At 32.0% G+C, this 25,666-nt stretch overlaps 1 protein-coding gene across 1 annotated transcript in view; it reads right to left on the reverse strand.

Moving 5' to 3' along the window:
• LOC114334767 (calbindin-32) overlaps nt 1-18,938 on the reverse strand; it is a 702,339-nt gene extending 683,401 nt beyond the window's left edge. Inside the window, exon 1 of the mRNA XM_050644936.1 lies at nt 18,857-18,938. The gene's annotated coding sequence lies outside the window, so the exon portion shown is untranslated. The remainder of the gene's footprint in view (nt 1-18,856) is intronic.
• Nucleotides 18,939-25,666: the final 6,728 nt, after the last annotated feature.

Here is a 25,666-nt window from a genome sequence, read left to right on the forward strand (position 1 = left end):
GCTTGTTGAGCTCTTTGGAAAATTTGATTCTGTTTTACAAGAGCACATTAGGAGAACAACGAATGGTAGTAACAATAAGCATCACTACTTGGGAAAACGTATTCAAAACGAAATTATTCAGCTCTTATATGACCAAATCAAAAATAAAATTTTAATAAAATCAGCAAAGTATTATAGCATAATTTTAGATTGTACATCCTGATATTTCTGGAGTGGAACAGATGACTATTGTTGTACGTTTTGTTGATTTAGGTTCGTGTTCTTCACAAAGTGTAAAAATTGCAGAACATTTTCTTATATTTGTGCCTGTACTGGCAACCACTGGCTTGGGACTTACAGAGGTTATTTTGCAAAAACTGAATGAACTGGGACTACCTTTGGAAGATATAAGAGGACAAGGGTATGATAATGGGGCAAACATGAAAGGAAAGAACTTGGGAGTTCAAAATAAAAGTTTGAAAATAAATCCTAGAGCATTTTTTGTCCCATGTTCTAGCCTAGCCATTCACTCAATTAAGTCGTGAACGGCTGCTAAAGCCTCACAGTTTGCAGTTTCTTTCTTTTCCTTAGTGACAAAAATTTACAACTTTTTCTCAGCATCTCTTTATCGTTGGGCTGTACTGAAAAATCATATTTCTAGCCTAAAATTGAAACCTTTCTCCGAAACTAGATGGGAAAATATAATTGATGCCATTGCTCGCATAAGATACCAAATTGAAGAAATCTACAATGCTTTTGTAGAAATGACTATCAATGAAAACAACGATAAAATGGTTGCTCATGAGGCAAGCTGTTTGGCAAATCAAATTCGTGATTTTACTTTTCTTTGCTCTGTGGTAATATAACATGACATTTTACTTCACATCAACGTAGTCAGCAAATCACTGTAGAGTATTGATATGGGAGTGTATCAAGCTGTAAGTTTATTAGAAAAAAACGGAAATCCATTTTGGGTCTCTCAGAAGTGATTTAAAATTCCAGGGCCATTTGACAGACACAAAAGAGCTATTATCAAAGTTAGAAATCGAGAATTCGAAAATCGGAGGCACAGTAATAGCAAGAAAGAGAAAAGTGAAAAATTATATTAAGTTGACTTGTATTTAAAAATTATAGACACAACCGTTAATGCATTAAGTGATAAATTTCAGCAAATAAATTTTTGAGTTTTTGGGTCTACCAAGGGGGAGCGGCAGTTGCCGATCTTGCCCAGGGCGGCAAATTCCCTAGGGCCGGGCCTGAAATACTTAGCTTAATTTCAACACTACTTTGATATCAGACTTCCATATACTACAGACTCTCTAATTTACTCTGCCAATTAGTACAATTAAACCAAAAACTCCTTTTAATTCATAGTAAATTAAATTTTCATCAATGCAGTTGGACTTACTCCAATTTTGAATGGGAACCACAATCATCAACCTATCCATATAAATAAAACATCTTAGCAAAAATATTTCCACTTAATTATTTTGTCCCAGATGTTCTTTAACATAAATGGATCCATTATTTGCTAATTAATTCAACTTCATTTGAATTATGTATAGATGGCCGCATACATTCAGGCTAATTCTCTATTTACATTATAAAAATCATTTTATACTCTACCTACACCTTACATAATCAAGGTACTTAAATGTAATTATAGCCACAACTTTGTTGATGTTTGTTATTACTATGTAAAAAAAAATTGTTTAAAAAATCTTTTACTACAATTAGTTGGCTGTGGTAATACAGGGTAACTTCTACGTCACGTTGTCCGTCTGTCTTTTGACACTTTTGACACCTTTCAGAAATATCACTCATTTCGCATTCAGTTGGCATTAAGTCATTGAAATGTAAATATCTCAATTTGGATCCCACGTGTTGGGAAATTTCAATACATTACCTTAGGGCATTATCCTAGTTGCCACGTGACCATCATTAAGCTTTTTATTAAAGTATGCACTTTTAACGCATCTACAGTAGGAAAAATGAAAGAATACCCATGAACGAACATATAAAACACGCTGTATTTTCCTGTCACCGTGTCATACAAAAAATTGGCCAGCGCAAGTACATGTAATAATTATTATTACATGTACTTGCGCTGGGCAATTTTCTTTGTGACACGGTGACAGGAAAATACAGCGTGTTTTATATGTTCGTTCATGGGTATTCTTTTATTTTTCCGACTGTATATTATATTTAAAGGGTTTATACCCGGATATTTTTCTTTTGTGGCTCAGCTAGCATCTAGTTTTTAAGTATAACCAACTTGCTCTAACCTTAGTCAAAATTTAAATACCAACTTTGTATTCATTAAATCGGTTATACTTTTTTTTAGATCTAACACTGACAATGATTTTTGAAAAAAATCGAAAACGTTTTGTTGTGATGTAGCCCTTTAAAGGGATTTTAATAAACATTTTATACCTTTTACAAAGGATATTTTCCAATTTTTTACTTTTTTTCTGACACCATGTTGGATATAATTATTGTCGAGTGTACAAATAACGCATACAAGTAAACCGGAAACACTATCAATGTCAATGAGATGCCAAAACCACAGATTTAATAGAAATCAAGGGTTTGAGTCATTATTTATTATTTAAGGCAAAATTTATTGTTTTTGATAGTATAATGTCACTGTCAGTGTCGAATTACTGACGCACTGTTGCCTCACTCTTGAAAGTTCGCAGAACTTTCGAAAAACAAAAATATTGATGACGCGCTACTGTTTACTCTTAAGAAGATCCAATATATGGTAGGGGTACATTTACAGGGTACAAGGTTTCTCTCCATGTGATAATCTGACGTGCTCGAGTAAATGCAAAAATCCCCGCTTGGGCTCCCCTATTATTGGGGATTTGAAACTATGTTACTTGTATTATTGTCACTGTGATTGGTCAAGATCCGGTGCTTTGGACTTTGGACTGACCCCTAATAGGTCTGGAACCCGCGTATGAAAAAAAAGTTGATTAATAGCAAGCTGAAAATTTGTTAATAGCTTAAGGGTGTCTAGTCGGATAAACTTTGATATGTGGGAACACTGGAACAGGGGCAGTTTTAATTGTGGAACAGTTGAAAAATTTGGAACGGTCAGACCACGAAAACAGCACATTTATTTTGTCCGACAGAATAGACTTAAACTCTCCGAACAGAGATTAAACTCTCATGCAATAATCAGACTGCTATTTATCGCCTGTCATAATTCCTGTCATTTGACATATTCTACATGTTCCACTCATTAAAACGCCCATTTGGTGATAAATAGCAGTCTGATTTTTGCATGAGAGTTTAATCTTTGTTCGGAGATTTTATTCTGTTGTGTCGGACAAAATACATGTCCCGTTTTCGTGGTCTGACCGTTCCAAATTTTTAACCTGTTGCACAATTAAAACTTCCCCTATTTCAGTGTTCTCATATATCAAAGTTTGTCCGACTTGACACCCTTAAGCTATTAACAAATTTTCAGCTTGCTATTAATCAACTTTTTTTCATACGCGGGATCCAAACCTATAAAACCTGCTACTAAAAATTATTCTGGCTCGAATCTCTTACGAGACAAAGATTTAAAGTGATCCCGTAACTCGTCTGTTGCTAATAAAAATAAAAATTTTCAGAAATTGAAGGGTTTATTTCAAATACAACCAATGTCAAGAAAAGTAATTTTTCAGAAATTAATAAGAACTGAATAAACTGATAGTATTTAAGCCAAAGTTTTTTTCTAATTTTTGTTAATTAGAATATTGACAAAGACATATTATTTCAAGTAAGTTATCAATCGAAGTAGCACAGAAAACGACAATAAATATCGTTCCCATACCACCAGATTTACAACAGGTGGAATATTTTCTTTGGTTACAACCTCCCGAGATTAAAAAAAAAATATAAATAATACAGAATGCCGAGTAAATTAAGATGAGAGAATTGTAAATAATTCACAACCCATCTACTCAGCGTGGTAAAAGTTCCAACAAGAAAGATTCCTTAGTACTCAACAAACGAGTAAATGAATTAAAATGTATAAACATTTTCAATTTCTTTGCAACACGAAAATGCAGCAGCTGCATAATATTCTGGTTAAATCGGAGAGTGCAGGAAGAGTCTATACCGGTTTCGGAGGTTTTTTCCTCCTCATCAGTAGTCCCATATCCTCTTCTCTCCCATTTCCCCAGGCATGATACTTTGGGCCTTTCCGAATTGCAAAGAACGAAATGTCACGGATGTACTAGAGCCATCTACCGAAAAACAAAGTAAGTTATCAATCGACGTAGCACAGACAACGACAATATATATCGTTTGTTTAAATTACGTATGTCTTATTTTTCATTTTTTTCCTAAAGAATTCGAAAGGCTCCTCTTATTTTCATCATTACGTGCTTAATTTTAATGATAGCGACTTCTTCTATAGCTTTTTTGATAGTTATTTCTACGTATTTTAAAATATGTAAGTAGCTATATTTTAAAATGCATCGTTGTCCTGTTATTTAAGCTTCAATACTTAGATTTAAGTACTCGCCGAAAAAAAAATATATTCATTCACCTATAACTCACTTTGTGTATATGTTACAGTTCAAGTTGATTCTCAGTTAGAGTTGACTCCAACTAGTTGGAGTGAACTCCAACTGAAACGAGCAGTAAAAGTTGATTTTAAAAATTTAAATCAACTTTTACTAGTTGGAGTTGACTCTTCCCTGATCGATTCAGTAAATGTTGATTATACGAGAATCTCAAGTGCATTTTTGATAAGTGTGCGTTTCTTTGTTTTGACCGTTTCAACTATTTATTAGTATAGTCTGTAACGTCGCCCCCGTTAGGTAAATTATTCTGATTCGATTTCTTGCACAAACTTACTCAAAGAAATACATCCATATAACAATCCTTATAACAAATACACAGGGTGTCACGCGGTACCTCGGTCGAAAAATTGTTTAACCAATTTCAGTAAAGTCAGTCAGTAAAGTGACTCTTTATCGAACGAGTCTGATATTACGAGCAGAGGAACAGACGCGTTCGATAAAGAGTATTGAGGTGGTGCGTACAAAATTGTATCGTCAATCATAAAAAACATTAGCACTTACATACTTACAACTTTGAGGAATTTTTTTTAATTTTAGACGAAATAAAAAATTCGTATGACAGTAATGACAATAATGACAGATGACTTTTGCATGATGGCCGGTTTTGATGTTTAATCGATAGTTATCAATATTGTATACCTACCTAATTACTAAATCTGTAAAGTTTTGATTTATTTTGTATGAATATAATTGCGAAACACTACAGAATTTTACTTTTTGACATAAATTTTATTAATAATAAGATAAATTTTGTACAATATTTTTAATAATTAAAGTAAATAAATTTTAATTTCACTCCAATAAATAATCGATTGCTGCCATTGACCACTTACATTCAATTTTGGTTAATTTGATTAATTATCGCGGCAGGTAAAGTAACATTCTTCTTTCAATACAACAAAGTGTTACTATACTGCCGAAAATGAGGGCAAATTAGTACAATAATGAATGATTTTAGTGAAGTTTGGCGATAAACAATGATTTTAAACAAATTCGCAAAAATACATAATTTTTTCATATCGTACAATTTTTTTTTAGATCCGTTGGGCCTTTTTTTCTCTAAAATTGACTGTTGTCGAGTTATTAGCGACTTAAAATTTGAAAATCGCCAAAATAACCATTTTCAAGGTTTAATAACTCGGTTAAAGATAATTATTGTGAAAGTCGAGCGAGCAGCCGTGGAGTAACGGCATAATCGCTGGCCTCATACGCCAGCGCACGTGGGTTCGAGCCCTGCTAAAGACAAACCATTTTCATTTTCAATAATGACACGAGCCGTCTCACCGTGCCTCGGAGAGCACGTTAAGCAGTCGGTCCCCCTGGGCTAGTGTACATCGACACTAGTTACTTGAAACAGGGTTAAAGATGTAATTGGCTCCGGAACTGTCCGAAAGGCAAAAATGCCATACGATATTATATATTATGAAATTCAGAAACTAAAAAAAATCAAAGCTTAAAGCTACCTCTACAAAATCCTTAAGAAATTTTTGTCAATATTTCATTAATAAGATATTATTTTTAATTATCAACAATGAGCGCTAACCGTGTATTGAGGCGGCCGTCAATGTGAGTGCGAGTGAGATTCACCATTGGACGGCTGGAATGGTGCATCTCTTTAGCACTCACCATTGACGGCGGCCTAATACGCACTTAGCGCTCATTGTTAATAATTAAAGATAAAGCTTAGTAATAAAATAGTGTCAACAATTTCTGCTGGATCTTGTAGAGGGGGCTATAAACTTTGATTTGGTCACTTTCTGACTTTCATAATAATGGATTTTAACCGAGTTATTAAGCCTTGAAAATGGCTATTTTCAAATTTTTCAAATTTTAAATCGCGTATAACTCGACAACAATCAATTTTAGAGAAAAATCACAAAATACCTTTTTTTGCTCAGAATAACCCAAATGATCTGAAAAAAATTGTTCGAAGTGAAAAAATTATTTTTATGAATTTGTCTAAAAAAATTGTTTAAACAAATTATCGATCAAGGTACTGCCTGGCACCCAGTAGATTTGTTATAAGGACCTCTTTTTGAGTAAGTTTGTGCAAAAAATTCGAATCGGAGTAATTTACCTAACGGGGGCGACGATACAGCCTAGACTAATTTGAACATATTCAGTAACATTTAATTTCTAGAATCGGCTGTTTGTGTGAATCAGAATCAACTTTTACTAAATGGCATTGGGAAGAGTATACTTTTCCTAGTTGGAGTCTACTTTTACTAGTAAATGTTGAATATAAATCTTCATTTTATATTTATAATCAACTTTTACTGAAACCAGCCGTTAACCAACCTCCAACTAGTTGGAGTCAACTCCAACTGGATAATCAACTTGAACTGTAACATATACACTAAAATGTTCTAATAATAACGTTTTTATTTGACTTTGTATTAGCTTTAATTTTGGTAATGACAACCTTTCTGAAGAAACTCACTATTTTTGAGTTATTTACGAAAAACCGTGTTAAAACAGGCATTTGTTTCACCAAAAATCAAAATCTTTGATCTTTAATAACTCAAAAATTGTTGATTTATTTGAATAACATTATATAACAAATTTTACTCGAAATTAGACCCTATTTCGATTCCTGGGAGTATTTTTAATAAAATAATTTCCAAAGCGCAAATTGGCACCACGTCATCTTTGTTTCTTGAGGTATCTTCTAACTACTCACCAATTTTCATAATATCGATGGAGGTTCAACGATATCGGTGGTGACAACCTTCGGTGACTGCACTAATACCCATTTCATAGTTTCGTCAACCTACTGTTTATATTTTCGCATACCGTATCTCTTTTTACTCAAAATGCCCATTTTGCTCTGAATATCTATTAAATACAGTAGGTAGGGGTACGGTTGGTCGGTAATATCAAAATATTTATGTGGCCGTTGATAATAGTTTTAATAGGGTAGTTCAATAACGGCACCAATAACGGTAGCGAAGCGCCTGTTGCGAACCGTTAGTTTAAATCATTAAATAATAATATACTATCATGTTGAATAAAAGTGATAAATATTATAAACTAAATTAAAAAAAACACATACTAAAGGGCTCTACGGACAATTTCAACATAATTTGTTTTCCAAATATGATATACTAAACAAGGCGAAAACAGCGAGTTCGTTGGAAATATTCCAATGAGATTTTTTTTCATAATCACATTTGTAATACGCCCCAGAAGAACGTTCAAGAAGTCGCCCACGAGAAAAGGCGTCCAAATTTTTTTTAATTTTTTTTAATCAAATTGCAAAAATTATTATTTTTGCTCTGGACAATTTTGTTAAGTTTTCTATACCATTCTGGACAAAAAAGGTCTCTTATAATTTTTCTCTAAAGTTGATGGTTTTCGAGTTATAAGCAATTTAAAATTTGAAAAACGCAAAAATGGCCATTTTTAAGACTTAATAACTCGGTTAAAAATTATTATTATGAAAGTCAGAAAGTGACTAACTCAAAGTTTGAAGCCCCACCTACATGATTCTGAAGAAATTTGTGTCATTAATTTATTACTAAGCTGTTATTTTTAATTATTAACAATAAGCCGCAAGAGCGTATTGACGCGGCTATAAATGTGAGTGCGAGTAAGATGCCCCATTGGACTGCCGGAATGGCATCTCTCTCGCACTCACCATAGCCGGCCGCCTAATACGTGTTGGCGCTCATTATTATTACTTAAAAATAACAGCTTAGTAATAAAATTATGCCAAAAATTTCTACAGGATCTTGTAGGGGGGCTTTAAACTTTGATTTAGTCACTTTCTGACTTTCATAATAATAACTTTTAACCAATTTATTAAGCCTTGAAAATTGCAATTTTTCGTTTTTTTCAATTTTAAATTGTTTATAACTCGAAAACGATCAACTTAAGAGAAAAATTACAAGAGACCTTTTTGGTCCATAATGGTCCAAAAAACCTAAAAAAATTTGTACGGGTCAAAAATATTGATTTTTGCAATTTGATTTAAAAAAATTGTTCAAAAAAATTTGGACCACTTTTCACGTGGGCGACTTCTTGAACCTTATTCTGGGATGTGTCACGAATGTGATTATGCAAAAAAATCTCATGGGAATATTTTTTCTAACGAACCCGCCGTTTTCGCCTTGTCTATATATATCTTGTATTTCAAATAGTTAATAATTTAATCCACAAATAATTTAGTAAAGTCAAATCCCAAACACACTGACTCAAAAAACACACTAGTACAGTCACTGAAGTTTTTCACCTCCGATTTCGTTGAACCTCCATCAATTTTCATGAAAATTGGTGGGTACTTAGAATTAGAGGATACTTCAATAAATAAAAGTCACATGGCGTACTTGACAAATTAGGTTGCAATTCTGAACCTGCAAGCTACTGGATATTTTTAATAATTTATTTATTAGTCGCGATTTATTATTCATTTACAAAAATGTAAATACCTAGCAACAGGAATCTTGCGGGAAAATAGATTAGTGAAGTGCCCTATACAAGATTCAGAAACTCTTTGTAAAAAAACTAGTGGATCATATAAGATAGGTTAATATAAAATTTTTTTCACAAATTAATAGATATAATCAAATCACAAGCTCAAAGGAAAATCTGTGTTTCTCAATATTGTTCTGAAGCCATTTTCTTGTGGCATATTATAGTCCATTCTTTCACGGTTTTTGCTATAAATTTTAAAAAACCGCTCGGATTGACATGAAATTTGGCATACGCATAGCTGGTATGTCAAAGAAAAAAGTGATATTGTGCCGATGTGTGCTTCTGCCCTGGGGGTGACTTTCACCCCCTCTTGGGGTGAAAAAATATAAGTCCAAAATAAGTCCAGAAATGGATAAACTGACTAATTTTAAGTAGCTTTTGTTCTATAGAGCTTTTTCGCCAAGTCAACACTTTTCGAGTTATTTGCGAGTGAATGTGTTTATTTTTCAACAAAATAACTACATTTTTAGACGATTTTTGGCAAATAACTAAAAAAGTAAGTATTTTGTCGAAAAAAATATTCTTATTAAAAATATAGCCTGTAAAAAAGTAAAAATGATGGTGTACGCGTTAAGTCTCTGGATCCCGTAAAACCAGAGTTATAGCCAATGAAAAATAGATTCATATTCACCAAATTTCAAATAGAATACTTCGAAGTGAAAAATCCAAAAAATTAGGCACTTTCTGGGGAAAATCCATTATAACTTTGTTAAAGTGTTTAAAAAAAGCTTTATTTCTGTTTTTATATAAAGTTTCTAGCATTAAATTTAAGCAAGTTACGCTCAAAATAAAGCTGGTCCCTTTTGTTTTGGCAAAAAAATCGGGAAGACCACACCCTAATTAGCAACTTAAATGAAATTAATCGTTACCGCTCCACAAATTTACATGATCCCGTTTACATGATCTGTAAGTTTCATCGATTCAAAGTGTTTATTTTGGAAAAAATTTGGTTTAAAATAAAATTTTTGTAAATTTTAATTTTGAAAAATATGCTTTTTTTCAAAATAACTTAAAAAATGTTAGAGATACCAAAAATCTCGAAAAACAAAAAAAGTCAGCATTGCTTTTCTGAATATCATGTATATTTTTGTTTTTCTGTTAGACAAAAATTGATTAAGATTTGGTGTTTCTAAATTTGCATACATTCGTGATCAGTTACTCGTTCAACCCCTTTTAACTACAGCTTTTTCAAAAATAAGGACTTTGAACCGATGAAACTTACAGATCATATACACAATTCATACACGAGTCAAGAAACTTGTGAAGTCGTACCGATTAAGTTCATTTGAGATAATAATTAGGGGATGATTTTCCCGATTTTTTTAACAAAAAAAAAAGGGACTAACTTTATTTTGAGCGTAACTTGTTTACTTTTGATGCTAGAAATTTTTTTATAAAACAAAAATGCTAGAGATTTTTAAAAAACCGAAATGTGCTTCATTTTTGGATATTTCACGTTAAAGTATTCCATTTGGAATTTGACGAATATGAACCTATTTTTAATTAGCTATAACTCTGCTTCTACGAGGTATAGAAACGTGATATATACACCATTTTTTAAAATTTTTTACCGGCTATATTTTTGATAGGAAGGTTTTTTCGAGAAAATTCTTACTATTTGAGTTATTTGCAAAAAACCGTCTAAAAGCGTGGTTATTTTGTTGAAAAAATGAACATATTTACTGGCAAATAACTCGAAAAATATTGACTTAGTAAAAAAAACTCTATAGAACAAAAGTTACTTAAAATTAGTCAGTTTATCAATTTCCGGACTTACTTTGGACGAATACTTTTTCTGAAAAGCACTCCCCTGGGCAAAAGCACATATCGACACAATATCACTTTTTTTTCTTTAACTTGTTAGCTATGTGTATGCCAAATTTCATGTCAATCCAAGCGGTTCTTTAAAATTTAGAGGTTTTGCAATATTTTACCGTTAAAGAACGTACTAGTAATGTAATTTACTATTTTAGTTTAGAATAAAATAAGCCACAGTTCAATTTTAAAATTAAGTTTTTTTGACGTGGAAATAAAACCGTTTACTGAAGTGGAAATGCGAACGTCAAATTAACTTAATTTAAAGTTAAATTGTTGGTGATTCCAAACAATAGTAAATTAGATTAATATGCCACAAGAAAATGGTACCCGTCAAAATATCCCCGTCGAAAAAGCTCCGACAAAATAGCCCCGACATAATATCCCGCACACAAAATAGCTCCGGCAAAATAGCCTGCAGACAGAATAGCCGCGGAATAATAGCCCGCCGACAAAATAGCCCCGACAAAATAGCCCCGACAAAATAGCCCCGACAAAATATCCCCGACAGAAAAGCTCCCTTCAGAATTCATGATGAAATAATTCCTTAAAAATACATTTTTTTGGAAATGATAATTATACTCTATTCAGATGTTTATCTTAACCACATTAAATAAAAATGGTCTTTTCAGAGAACTCGAGTCCTGTCTTCTCTGCCTCTTGGAAGTTTGAACATTTAATTTAAGCGAAAATCAATGTTTATTTATGATATAATAGCTATTTGTATAACAAGGGAGGAAAGTGTAACTTTTCCTCCCGAGAATGAAGTTTACTGCCCGACGCGTAGCGGAGGGCAGTAATCATTCAAGGGAGGAAAAAGCACTTTACTCCCATGTTATACATATGGGTTTTCCACCTTCCTCAAATAACAATTAATTTTTTCATTTTTACTTAATTTATTTATGTAACTAACCAACAAAATTTATTAGAACTAAAACAACAAGTAGGTACAATATAACTGTCAACTGTCAAATATAAGTCAAATTATTAATGTAAACATTGTTAAATCAAAATAACAATTTACTGTTTTTTACCATTCTGCAAAATACAGGATGTTTTATAAATAAACGTTAAAATGTATAGATACTTCGTAATAGAAAATAGATATTATACAGGGCGTCAATAAGTTATATTTCATGAATGAAATACCATGACGTCACTTTTACTTTTCCTCCCTAGGGAGGAAAAGTACATCTTTGCTCCCTACAATCAGGTCCGTAAAAGTATACTTTCGGTAGAGGTAGGTGGAAAACATTTTTTTCTGTGTTCGGGCAACAGTAAAATGCATTTTAAATTAAATAAATTAAATATATTCTTAGTTTTTCAAATAATTTAAATTAAAAAAAGTTTTTGGAAACCTTGTATAAATAATTATGTAATTGTTTATATTACTAAATAGAGAATTAAATAACCTTTCAAATGAGCTTAAAAATAAAAATCAATCTATTTCAGGATTTTTCCTTAACGTCGCGGGTTTACGAAATAACGAATTTATTCCTTCCATTTGCACCATATTGTACGTCTGAATTGCTGATATGAATGAGTCAGATTAAATTAAATTATTAGAAAAATTTTTTTTACTGAGCAATAACATTTTTGTTTAATTTATTAATATTTTGTATTTTGACAACGACGTCCAAAGTGGAAGGCGAAACGTTAATAAAATATTTTTTTTAAGTAAATTTTGGCTTGTTTCCCAACTAGAATAGTAATTTAAAATAAATGATACTCCGTTAAAAGGTAATAAAACTTTTTATTGGAGGTGTTTTCTAAGAGACTCTTTTAGCCGGGGTTATTTTAGCCGGTGCTGTTTTGACCGGGGCTATTTTGTGTGCGATCTATTTTGTCGCGGCTATTTTGTTTGCGGGATAGTTTGTCGAGGCTATTTTGTGTCCTGGCTATTTTGACGGGGCTTTTTTGACAGGGTTCTTTTGACCGGGCTATTTTGACTGGTCACGCAAGAAAATAGCTTCAAAACAATATTGAGAAATACATTTTAAAATAATTTAAGTCGGGAATAAGCCACAATCTTTACTTTAAAATTAATACTTGACGTGGAAATTAAAAACGTTCATTGATCGGAACGCCAAATTAACTTAATTTTAAAGTTAAATTATGGGTTATTCCCACCAAAAATTTTAAAGTTGTTTCTCAACGGCAAGTATACAGGGTGTAACGAAAATACAGGTCGTAAATTAAACCACATTTTCTGAGACCAAAAATAGTTCGAATGAACCTAATTTACCTTAGTACACATGCACATAAAAAAAATTACAGCCCTTTGAAGTTACAAAATGAAAATCGATTTTTTCGAATATATCGAAAACTATTAGAGATTTTTTATTGAAAATCGACATGTGGCATTCTTACGGCAGGAATATCTTAAAAAGAATTATAGTGAAATTTGTGCACCCCATAAAAATTTTATGGGCGTTTTGTTCTCTTAAACCCCCCCAAACTTTTGTGTACGTTCCAATTAAATTATTATTGTGGTACCATTAGTTAAAATCAATATTTCCAAAAATTTTTTTGCCTCTTAATATTTTTTCGACAAGACAGTTTTTATCGAGTTGCGGCTTCTTTTTTAATATGTTTACATAACAATTTTATGGGAGTTTTTGTTCTTTTAAACCCCCCAGATGTTTGTGTATGTTCCAATTAAACTTTTACTGCAGTACCATTAGTTAAACACAGTGTTTTTAAAACTTTTTTGCCTCCTTGTATTTTTTCGAGAAGGCACTTTTTATCGAGATATTTCTTCTTTTTTAATATGGTTAAAAATATACCTAAAAATGTAAATCATAAATAAATTTTCATATTATTACAAAGTCTCCATAATCGTATTAGCCATATACAAACATGTGGTGGATTTGACAAATATTCAAAATATCTCGATAAAAACTGACTTTTGGAAAGAGTACTAGGAGGTAAAAAAGTTTTTAAAACATTGTGTTTAACTTATGGTACTACAATAATAATTAAATTGGAACGTACACAAAAGTTTGGGGGGGTTTAAAAGAACAAAACCCCCATAAAATTTTTATGGGGTGTCCAAACTCCACTGTAGCTTTTTCTTAAAATACTACTACCAAAAGAATGCCACGTGTCTATTTTCAATAAAATATCTCTAATAGTTTTCGATATATTGGAGAAAATTGATTTTCATTTTGTAACTTCAAAGAGCTGTAACTTTTTGTACGTGCTCATTTGTACGAAGGTAAGTTAGGTTAAATCAAACTATTTTTGGTCTCAAAATATGTGATTAAATTTATGACCTGTATTTTTGTTACACCCTGTATAATACATTCATAAAAAGCAGGGATCAGCTCTACTGGTTTGTTGTACACTATGACCCTAATATTAGAGTTAAGTAGTGATATTGAACAATATTCACATGACGGATTGATATCACATTAGTAGATTTATTGCTTCTCTAAAAACCAACCAATAAGTTAAATATGACTGTATTAGATTTTCGTCGATCTTTATCAGTTCCTTACCTAAAATTCACTGTTGGTACAAGAAGTATTGTAGAAATATCGAGAATATCAAGATCTAAAGTATTTATGGATATAAAACTCGATGAGAAAGAACACTTCATGGAGGAACGTGAATAAAATTGTAAACCCAAACCACTAACATTGTGGAAAATCTACTGTAACATTGTCTAAAAATTGTATTATATACGATATCATAAAACACGTACTTTCTTTTATTAGATGAAAATAAAAATTTTAATATTCATAGCTGTTTTTCAGTTATTCATACGTATTTGCCATTATGACAACACTAACACCCAGTGACCTATTTACAGGACAGCTCAAAATGCAGAAATCCAAGGACATGAAACAATTTCGTGAATATTTCCAGATTAAGAAGAATATGTATACATAAGTAAAATTTTGAAATTTGGAAAACAAACTAATTTGGTGTTTAATTGGTTACTATGAATTAAAAAGAAAAATGAAGATGGAATCAAATAACTGAAGCACTCAAATACCTATAAAGAAACAACACACAAGAAACAAACTAACAGCAAAAAAATTTTAAGATAAAAGTATGAAGAAGTATACTAACGACAATGTTTAAATAAAAATCAAGAGGAAAGACGATATTGGTAAGGGTCATTCCATTTCAAATCACTCAATTTTGGAGCAAAAAAAATTTTGGAGCAAAAAAAATTTTGGACCTCCGATTTGTCTGAAAATTGGTATATAGCTTCTGCAGGACGTACAAATAAGATATTTAAGGTCAAAAAATCTTCTTCTTTTTTTTTTCTCAAAATGTTATTTTATGCGATTTTACAGTGATTTGGTGTTTATTTATACAAATTTTGCATTTTCTATCGTAAAGTATCAATGAAAAATATAATATTTTAATAGAAAGGACTCAAAAATGTCATTATATGGCATTATAACAAGTTACTTTGATTCAAAACAAGGTTTTGATCAAATTTTATAGTGTATAAAACGTTAAAATACCGTTTTTTACATTTTTCTCCATTCCCAAAATACATCATAATCGATTTGGCTGAAAATTTGCCCACAGATAGACAAAACATAGGACTTTAAGTGGTGAGAAGGATTTGAATTATATTACAATACCAAAAAAGTTACATGCAATAATATAGTCAAAAATATAGACGTCTACTGTAAGTAAAATTAACTCGAAAATATCGACTTCACGACAAAAATTGTTAAAAAGAAATTGTAGTAATTGTAAATACGATTTATTTGGAACAATTTCAGTTCCTACCATTTTTGTCGAAAAGTTAAAAATGGCGGAGATATTGAGCCAAACAGGTTCTCCTTTAAAATCAAGATGGCGGCTAACGTAACGGAGGAATTCATTCGTGATTTTAAATTTAGGCTACTATTGACTCCCTTAAAAATCAGAAAAATAAAATTTTGGGCAGCTCGGCATTCAAGGTCAAATGCTATCCCGACTGGACTAATATATACTTTTGAGTCTGATATTACTGCATGTAACTTTTTTGGTATTGTAATATAATTCAAATCCTTCTAACCACTTAAAGTTCTATCTTTTGGATATCTGTGGGCAAACTTTCAGCCAAATCGATGACGATGTATTTTGGGAATGGAGGAAAATGTAAAAAACGGTATTTTAACGTTTTTTACACTATAAAATTTGATCAAAAACTTGTTTTGATTCAAAATAACCTGTTATAATGCCATATAATGACATTTTTGATTCCTTTCTATTAAATTATTATGTTTTTCATTGATACTTTACGACAGAAAATGCAAATTTGTTTAAATAAACACCAAATCACTGTAAAATCGCATAAAATCACATTTTAAAAAAAAAAGAATAAGAAGATTTTTTGACCTTAACCTTTAACTACCCGCGCATCAAGTTATAACATAACTACACGCGTGGCGTACTTTATACGCCACAAGAAAATACACTTAATAACAGCGGATTTGTTTATTTTTTTTTTTAGAAAAAATACACTTAGTTGTTTGTTATAAACCTTATTCGGCATCAGTGAATACTTGGAGTTCCTTCTCAGTAAGCCAATTGGATTTATAACTAGAATCATGGAATAACTGGATTCCATGATAAATAAAATTACTAATAAAAATTTTTTTGATGTGTGATTTTTTACAGGAGAAAAAGCATTATTTATAAAGACAAATATATTTTGTGCCATAATGACTAAAAAACAATTGAAATATGTTCTTATATTACTACTTATATTAATATAATCGTGGCGCATATTGTCCGCCACCGGAAACAACAAATAATTAACTGTAAATTACGATCTTCCCAGAAAGCCGACTATAGCGAAACTAAAAAATGAAATTGTAAAGTACATTCCAGTGATAGGTTAGAGAGATAAACAAGGTCAAAAATAAATTTTTTAAATATATTTGAAGCAGAATTCTTATATCTGGCATACAAAATACGCCAGCGCAGTTAAAGGTTAAATATCTTATTTTTACGTCCCGCAAAAGCTATATACCAATTTTCAGACAAATCGGAAGTCCAAAATTTTTTGCCTGAGTGATTTGACATGGAATGTACCGTAAACATAACAATAATGTACTTTGGAAGTAATCTTGATGAAACTCGGGACCACTCGCTAAAGATAAAAACACGTCTGCAAAAGGCGGTACACGACAATTAGACCGAAAGCAGTAGACCGAACTCATTAGACCGAAAAGCACTTTACCGAAACCTCACTAGACCGAACAGCATTAGACCAAAATGTTAAATAAATTTAAAAAGTTTGAAGTAAATTATGCTAAGATTTTGTATATCTGTCCTTTTGTTTATTGTATTTTTTTTGTAATATTTTATATATTATAGACTGTCTAAATTGTTATTCTGTACAGTCTGATATGAAATAATTTTCATCCGTTAAACAAATTAGTGAAGGTAAAAATAAATTAAGGGTAGCGTGACGTTAACACCATTTTAACTGTTTTTAATAACCATCCAAATAACATTTAGTTGTAATTACATTAGTCCTATCTCTTTTACTTCGACAAGTAAAAAGAACTGCTTTTCGGTCTTTTGCTGTTCGGTCTAGTGAGGTTTCGGTAAAGTGCTTTTCGGTCTAATGAGTTCAGTCTACTGTTTTCTGTCTAATGATTTCGGTCTCTTTACAGTAAACCGCAAAAGGCACGTAGAGTGTTTTAAAAAATGAAAAAAGTTATATGCAATCACCAACTGGGTATCTCATTGAGAAATATAATACTTACATAAGTGCTATCTTTTCTCCACCTTACTCTATGGTGTTGAAGCCTGGACAATGACAGAAACAACACAAAAAAGAATCCAAGCATTACTGTAAAATGCGCAGAATATCCTACAGGAGTCATACGTCAAATACGGCAGTATTTCGGACTATGAATAAGGAAAGAGAGCTTATGCTTATAATAAAAAAACGGAAAACACAATATTTTGGTCACATCGTAAGAAATCCAAAGTACGAACGGTCCCAACAACTTATAATCAAAGGCAAAATCAATAGCAAAAGAGGACCAGGAAGAAGACGCAACTATTGGCTTAAAAACCTACGACAATGGACGAATATGACTTCCATAGAACTATTCAGGGTGGCTGTAAACAAGATTAAATGGGCAAATGTAATGGCCAACCTCCTTAAGGATGAGGCACGTAATAAGAAGAGTAAACATAATTAAACTTTGAAGTATGTACAGTTTAAACTAAATCGGATGTCAATTTAAAGCAAAAAGTCCAATGACCGTCAGAATAACACCACGCCTAAAACTAATGTGGGTAGAATTTTAAGGTAAGAAATTTGGCAAATAATTTTAAATAAGGACAGCCAAATAATGGAAACTTAATATATACGAAGGTTTGATACAAAAATTTATTGATTTTTATAGTCTTATTTTAATATTTTTCGATTAATTTACTCCAATCATATCGTACCTTGAAAAGAATTGTGTGCTAAAGTGCGAATTATAAAATTAGTCTTGTATTTTTCGCAAGTTTATTTTCCACTATTTTATAGTAAACGATTTTGAAATTTATTTTTTTATTATGCTCACAAAATACAAACTAGATTAGTCAATTATTTCCTTTCTTTAAAGGAAATTATTTAATAATAATTGTTTAATACAGTCAGGTTTTTTAAACACCCCATACAATTTGTATGAGATAATAATATTAAAATTGAATAAATACTATTCGAGTGCGTCATAATTATTTTATATAATAAAAAATTTCGAGAGAGAATCAACAAGTAATTTAAAATGACAATATGAATACAATCGAATGGCAGTATTTGGATCTCTACTTTAATTTAAGTATATTTATCTGGGACATAATACATTTGCCGACAAGTACATAATATATTATAAGGGTAAAAATCAAACAAACAGTGTAAATAAATGAAATATTAAATTTTGGTGGCAGACGCATTTTACCTTGAATCTGAATTTAAAACCACTTTTAACTAGTGCAAACATCAATAAAAATGCAAGTTTTATTCATCACAACATAGAACTTACATGCAGGTAGTCGAGTACGTGCTTTTTTCGGTTTCGAAGATCGGGCGAATACCTCTCACTACGTATATTAATGAAGTTCTGGGCTTACTGAAAGCTCCCAAAAGCCTAAAAAGCTTCGCTATAAATCCTGAAGGGGTCACGCGTGCGCTTCTGGATCGAACGCTCTTACTTGTGATAAGGTGCGTTCGATTTCACTCTTTTTGAGAGTCACGCAAAAATTGGTGCATGATCAAATTTTTATAAGTCGTAATACCATTTTTTGTTTGGTGGTAATTGTGGGTTGAGATTCCGAGAAGTTCAACAAAAGAGGAATGATGTTTATCTATAGAGTCGATGAAAATTAGTTGAACATAGACGTACGCAGTTTAAAAAAGATATTGTTAAAATTGTCGTAAGATAAAAAGTTTAATGTGAAAATTAAGTGGAAATGACTACATAAAAACTAATAAAAACTAATTATTTTTAAAAGAAAGATACAACTAATTACTGAAAAAATTTATATCTGAACAGTCTGTTTACTAGTGCTGGAAAGTCATATCTCTTATTAATGTTATTTTCTACTATTAGAGTGATGATTCTCATTTACTACCCATTATAAAACTTTTTGTAAAAATGCCTTCCTGAACAGAGTGGTACAAAATATAAATGGGTAATATACCCATTATTATTATTAATGTAAAATACTTTGGTTATGGACACAGGGAGTTGAATACAAAAAAGTTACCCCGACTTAGTGTAGGTCTGATTTATGAGAAATTTCTGGAAAAGATGGGATAAATTCCGAGGTTATAATAAAAATTCTACTAGACAAGACTCTTTTAAAATCCAGACCATTGAAAAGAGTCCACTGATCTACTACTACTACTACTGAAGTGGCGATAGGAGGTTCATAACCTCCTATCGCCACTTTATCTGGTTGTTCCATAGATCATGTTCTATATTTATTGCTCTCACCACTTTGTCTATTTCTTCCCTTCAACTTGTTCTCGGTCTATACCGTTTTCTCTTGCCTTCTGGTTGCTATTTTATTATGTCCTTTGGTATTCGTTGTTGCACAAACCAGATAGTCGAGACATTGAAGGATTGAAGTGTCGATTTTTTTGCAGTAAGACGACTTTTAATGCGGATTGGTGTTTTGGATTCGTGAGGATATCAGGAAATTTTGTGAACTAATGTAATGAATAAGAAATCTCAAATTGCATTTGTGCATAAGAAAAATGCACTTCAAAAATGCATTTCGGTAAATACTGGGAAAAATTGACACAATTTTTTTACTCAGGGGTTTTTGGGGTCGCTGAAAACGAATATGAGGTCGGCGAGAGTGTGCAAACTACCTGGTGCCTGAAGCGGGTGTAATAAACGTCTTCCTCTGGAGTATTATGGTGATTTGTTAAATAATTGGCCCAAACGTGTAACTCGGGGGGTTTTTGGGGTCACTGAAAATGAATATGAGGTCGGCGAGAGTGTGCAAAGTACCTGGTGCCTGCAGCGGTTGTAATAAACGTCTTCCTCTGGAGTATTATGGTAATTTATCATATAATTAGTTTAAACTCGTTACTCGGATGTTTTTGGGGTAATCTATTTTCTTCGATGTAACTATAGTGATCGAAAAGTGTGGTATTTTTATTATAAATAAACATAAACATTTATTATTATAATATATTTATGGTTAAAAAAGTTCATTATACAAAATTTATCGTAATTTATCTTTAAAATTCATTTTCTTCATCATTATCATCTTCTTCATTATTGCCTTCCTCTCTCGAGTCCAATGCAATATTTGTGAAATCAGAGCCTGCACAATTTCTGCAGGCTAAATTGCAAGTTGCCGCAGTCTGACTTACAACTATAGAATATTAAATTTAAAATGTTTGGAGGACCAGGTGGCTGAGTCATTCTAACTGGAATTAATACATTATTTTGTAATTCCCATCCCCAATCGATTGGGTTTATGTTACTGTCCTCTACATGCAGCCAAATTTGTATTTGTAAATATACCCTTTTTAAACGCTGAGTAAATGCATCAACAGATGAAAGAATTTTTCCAATGGCAATCTGGTCATTTATTTTTGGCAATAGACATTCTGGTACATTCCTTTACCAAGTACATTCTGGTGCCAAGTACATTCTGTATCTAGTAATTTTCTCTCAAGGCAAAACCACATCGTCCACTTGAGCCTTAATTCAAACTGCTTTAAATGATATCCACAGTTGGTCAAAAGGAACAGGATCTGTTTTGTTTTGCTTACAGTGTAACCGTTATATTAGTGTATACAAACGTGTGAGAGAGAAAGGCAATAAATCCTACATGAAATTAGTCAAGAATGTATCAATACTGCCAACATAATTTTAAGCGCCATATTTAAAAAAAAATGGAGATCCTGAACAAAATAATCATGTTTTTTATAATATCCTATGAAATTAGAAATTAGTCATTGCGATATTTTTTTTCAGTGACCCCAAAGACCCCAGAGTTACAACTTTGGACCAAGTATTTAACAAATTACCATAATAGTCTAGAGGAAGACGTTTATTACACCTGCTGGAGGCACCAGGTAGTTTGCACACTCTCGCCGTCCTCATATTCATTTTCAGCGACCCCAAAAACCCCGAGAAATGAGTTTAAGCCAATTATATGATAAACTACCACAATACTCCAGAGGAAGACGTTTATTACATCCGCTGCAGGAAGCAGGTAGTTTTCACACTCTCGCCGACATCATATTTATTTTCAGCGACCCCAAAAACACCCGAGTAATGAGTTTAAGCCAATTATATGATAAATTACCACAATACTCCAGACGAAGACGTTTATTACACCCGCTGCAGGCACAGGTAGTTTGCACACTCTTGCCGACCTCATATTCGTTTTCAGCGACCCCAAAAACCCCCGAGTAAGAAAATTTACCGAGTTGCAAATTTATAATAATTGCCTATTTCAAAATGCACTTTTGAAATGCATTTTTCTTATGCACAAATGCAATTTGAGATTTCTTATTCATTGCATTAGTTCACAAAATTTCCTGACATTCTCACGAATCCAACGCACCAAACTGCATTAAAATCCGTCTTACTGCGCCAAAAATCGACAGTAAGGCCCTTTTTTGTGCTTCAATGCCTCGACTAAGATACGTTTTTTTGTTGGTAAGTCATCTGTGATCGTACTTTTCATTTTCATTATTTCTTTAATGCCTTCTTTGTTAATCCTTTCCTTTGTATATCTTCCTGTCGCTTTTCTCCAAAAATTTTTTTCGCTGCTCTTTGTAGTAGTTTGTTTACTGGGTAGCTTTGGGTAGTCGTAGCTGTGCAATGTACAATTATTCGGTTTTGTTGGTATTGAGTTACAGACTCCATGAGTCATATGGTTTAAATCGTCATAATATTAAGCCAATTTTACTTAATCGTCTGAAGATTGAGGTTAGTGCCGGTCCCAAGCCTGGACGACAGGCTAGTGACATACTCGAAAAAAAAAACAAAACTACGAAATCCGTAAACAAGCCTTGGAATGGACGGAATTAATGAAACGATATTGATGATGGAGCATGGAGTTCTCTTTTAGGACTTGGAATGATAGAACTTTGAATTGATTCGGATCGTTGAGCTTCTCACTCAGTTAATTGAAAAGATTGGCTTGACAACATTTCAAGAAACAAGATAGCTTGCGAAATTTATCCACGACAAAAAAAACAGACACAATCTTGTCAGTGGTTTAGATACAGGAAATATGGATTTTAGGGTGGCATTTGTAGTCATCAATTAATTGAAACACTTCGTAACACATTTTCAGGCAGTTATTGAATGAATTTTTGGGATACTAATAATGGCTCACTTCTTTAATTAATCGTAATAAAAGTTTATTGCCCAACGAACGAACAAATCAGGTTTTTACCATGGTGGCTTTTTGCCAATTACTAGAGGAAAGATATGACCTATCTAAAAACAATATGAAAATAGTTAAAGGTGACCCAAAAAGAATACATCGGAATATTTGGGAAGCCTAGCCTACACAGAGACACAAATGACAACGGCCAATATCTTATTCACTTTGAAGCTAGTAAAAACATGATCATCAGTTCTACTCGTATAATATATCCCCGCAAAAAGATACACAACCTGGATATCAAAAAAAAAAACAACTGCCACATTTTGGCAAAACTGAAAAGATTCGAAACTTAAAAAAAGCTTAAAGAAAAAATTAGGAGAAAACTAATAATATAATAGAAAAATGGTAGCGGAGAGGCTTGTACCTTGGGCCAGCTTGTACCATGGGTCACTCCATTTTTCTTTAATTTTGCGCGCAAACTGTCTATGTTTGTTATCTCAAGTTCTTCTACAATCAGTGCCATTCTGTGGTTAGTTGTTACCTGATTAGAAATCGTTTGCAGCTATCGTAAAAATATAGTGTTTTATTTCATAAAAAGTAACTATTTATGGGATAGATAATTTTCTTTTCTAATTTTTGTGTTTACAAATATCGTAAATTGAATCACAAGGTGTGTATGTCTATGCTAATAGGTAGTTAAACAACATAGTGAGAAATATAACAATACCGTTTTATTAGGTTAAATTCACATTTGTTTTCTTTTCGGCCGAGTCTTGTACCTTGGACCGCTATCACGTCTTGCACATTGGGCAGTACAAAGTTAATGAGAAAAAAGACACATTTTGCGTTGCCCAAGTAACTGCTGTAAGTCCCTATTTAACGGTCCAGTATCTGAAGAGAATTCTGAACAGCAATAAATATTCTGGACCAAGTTTTCAACAATTTGACATTGAGATTGAAGATGTTTTGCTCAGACTTAAACCACCAAGTCAGGCTGGGTTTTCTGAAGGGCAAAAAGGAGTACATGTGTTTGACTTAGTTTTTTAGAGCTTCAATGCTAAAGAACACAATGCTTTGTATATATTTTTTTAAAGGTTTACGGGTGGTTCAACGTACAAGACTACGTGGTTCAACGTACAAGACTACGTGGTTCAAGGTACAGTACCGATTTGTACCTTGGACCAAATTAGCTCTTATAAATAAAATTCTAAAAAATATGTTTGGTTTTGTTTTATTACAATGACCTTTTAATATTAGTCCATTCTTTCACGGTTTGACATGAAATTTGGCATACGTATAGCTTACATGTAAAAGAAAAAAAGTGATATTGTGCCGATGTGTGCTTTTGCCCTGGGGTGAAAAAATATATGTCCAAAATAAGTCCGGAAATGGGTAAACTGACTAATTTTAAGTAACTTTTGTTCTATAGAGCTTTTTCGCCAAGTCAACACTTTTCGAGTTATTTGCGAGTGAATATGTTCATTTTTCAACAAAATAACTACATTTTTGGACGGTTTTTCGCAAATAACTCAAAAAGTAAGTATTTTGTCGGAAAAAACGTTCTTAGCAAAAATATAGCACATAAAAAAGTAAAAAAAATGGTGTACGCGCCAGGTCTCTGGATCTCGTAGAATCAGAGTTATAGCCAATGAAAAATAGATTCATATTCACCCAATTTCAAATAGAATATTTCGACGTGAAATATCCAAAAAATTAAGCACTTGTTGGGGAAAACCTATTTTAACTTTTTTAAATTGTTTAAAAAAAGCTTTATTTTTGTTTTTACAAAAAGTTTCTAGCATTAAATTTAAGCAAGTTACGCTCAAAATAAAGTTGGTCCCTTTTGTTTTTGCAAAAAAAAATCGGGAAGACCACCCCCTAATTAGCAAGTTAAACGAAATTAATCGTTACCGCTCCACAAATTATTTTACTTATGTTGTGTTTATATGATCTGTAAGTTTGATCGAGTCAAAGTGCTTATTTTTGAAACAATTTGGTTTCAAAGTAAAATTTTTAAAAATTTAAATTGTGAAAAATATGATTTTTTTCAAAATATCTTAAAAATTGTTAGAGATACCAAAAATCTCGAAAGACAAAAAAGTCAGATTTGCTTTTCTGAATATCATGTATTTTTTTGTTTTTCTCTTAGACAAAAATTGATTAAGATTTGGTGTTTCTAAATTTGCATACATTCGTGATCAGTGACTAGTTCAACCCCTTTTAACTACAGATATTTCAATAATAAGGACTTTGAACCGATGAAACTTACAGATCATATAAACAATATATACACGAGTCAAGAAACTTGTGAAGTCGTAAGGATTAAGTTCACTTAAGATACTAATTAGGGGGTGATTTTCTCGATTTTTTACCAAAACCAAAAGGGACTAACTTTATTTTGAGCGTAACTTGTTTAATTTTGATGTTAGAATTTTTTTTTATAAAACAAAAATGAAGCTTTTTTTAAACACTTTAAATAAGTTTTAATGAATTTTCCCCGAAATGTGCTTAATTTTTGGTTATTTCACGTTAAAATATTCCATTTGGAATTTGACGAATATGAACCTATTTTTCATTAGCTATAACTCCACTTCTACTAGGTGTAGAGACGTGATATGTACACCATTTTTTTTAATTTTTTACAGGCTTTATTTTTGCTAAAAATGTTTTTTCACAAAATACATACTATTTGAGTTATTCACGAAAAACCGTCTAAAAGCATGGTTATTTTGTTGAAAAAATGAACATATTCACTGTCAAATAACTCGAAAAGTATTGACTTAGTGAAAAAACTCTATAGCAGAAAAGTTACTTAAAATTAGCCAGTTTATCCATTTCCTGACTTTCTTTGGACGAATATTTTTTCACCCCCAAGAGGGGGGTTAGCTATGTGTATGCCAAATTTCATGTCAATCCAAGCGGTTCTTTAAAATTTAGAGGTTTTGCAATATTTTACCGTTAAAGAACGGACTATATAGCATACTATA

Source organism: Diabrotica virgifera, chromosome 2 (assembly GCF_917563875.1).
Source record: "Diabrotica virgifera virgifera chromosome 2, PGI_DIABVI_V3a".
In the NCBI taxonomy this organism is placed as follows: Eukaryota; Metazoa; Arthropoda; class Insecta; order Coleoptera; family Chrysomelidae; genus Diabrotica; species Diabrotica virgifera.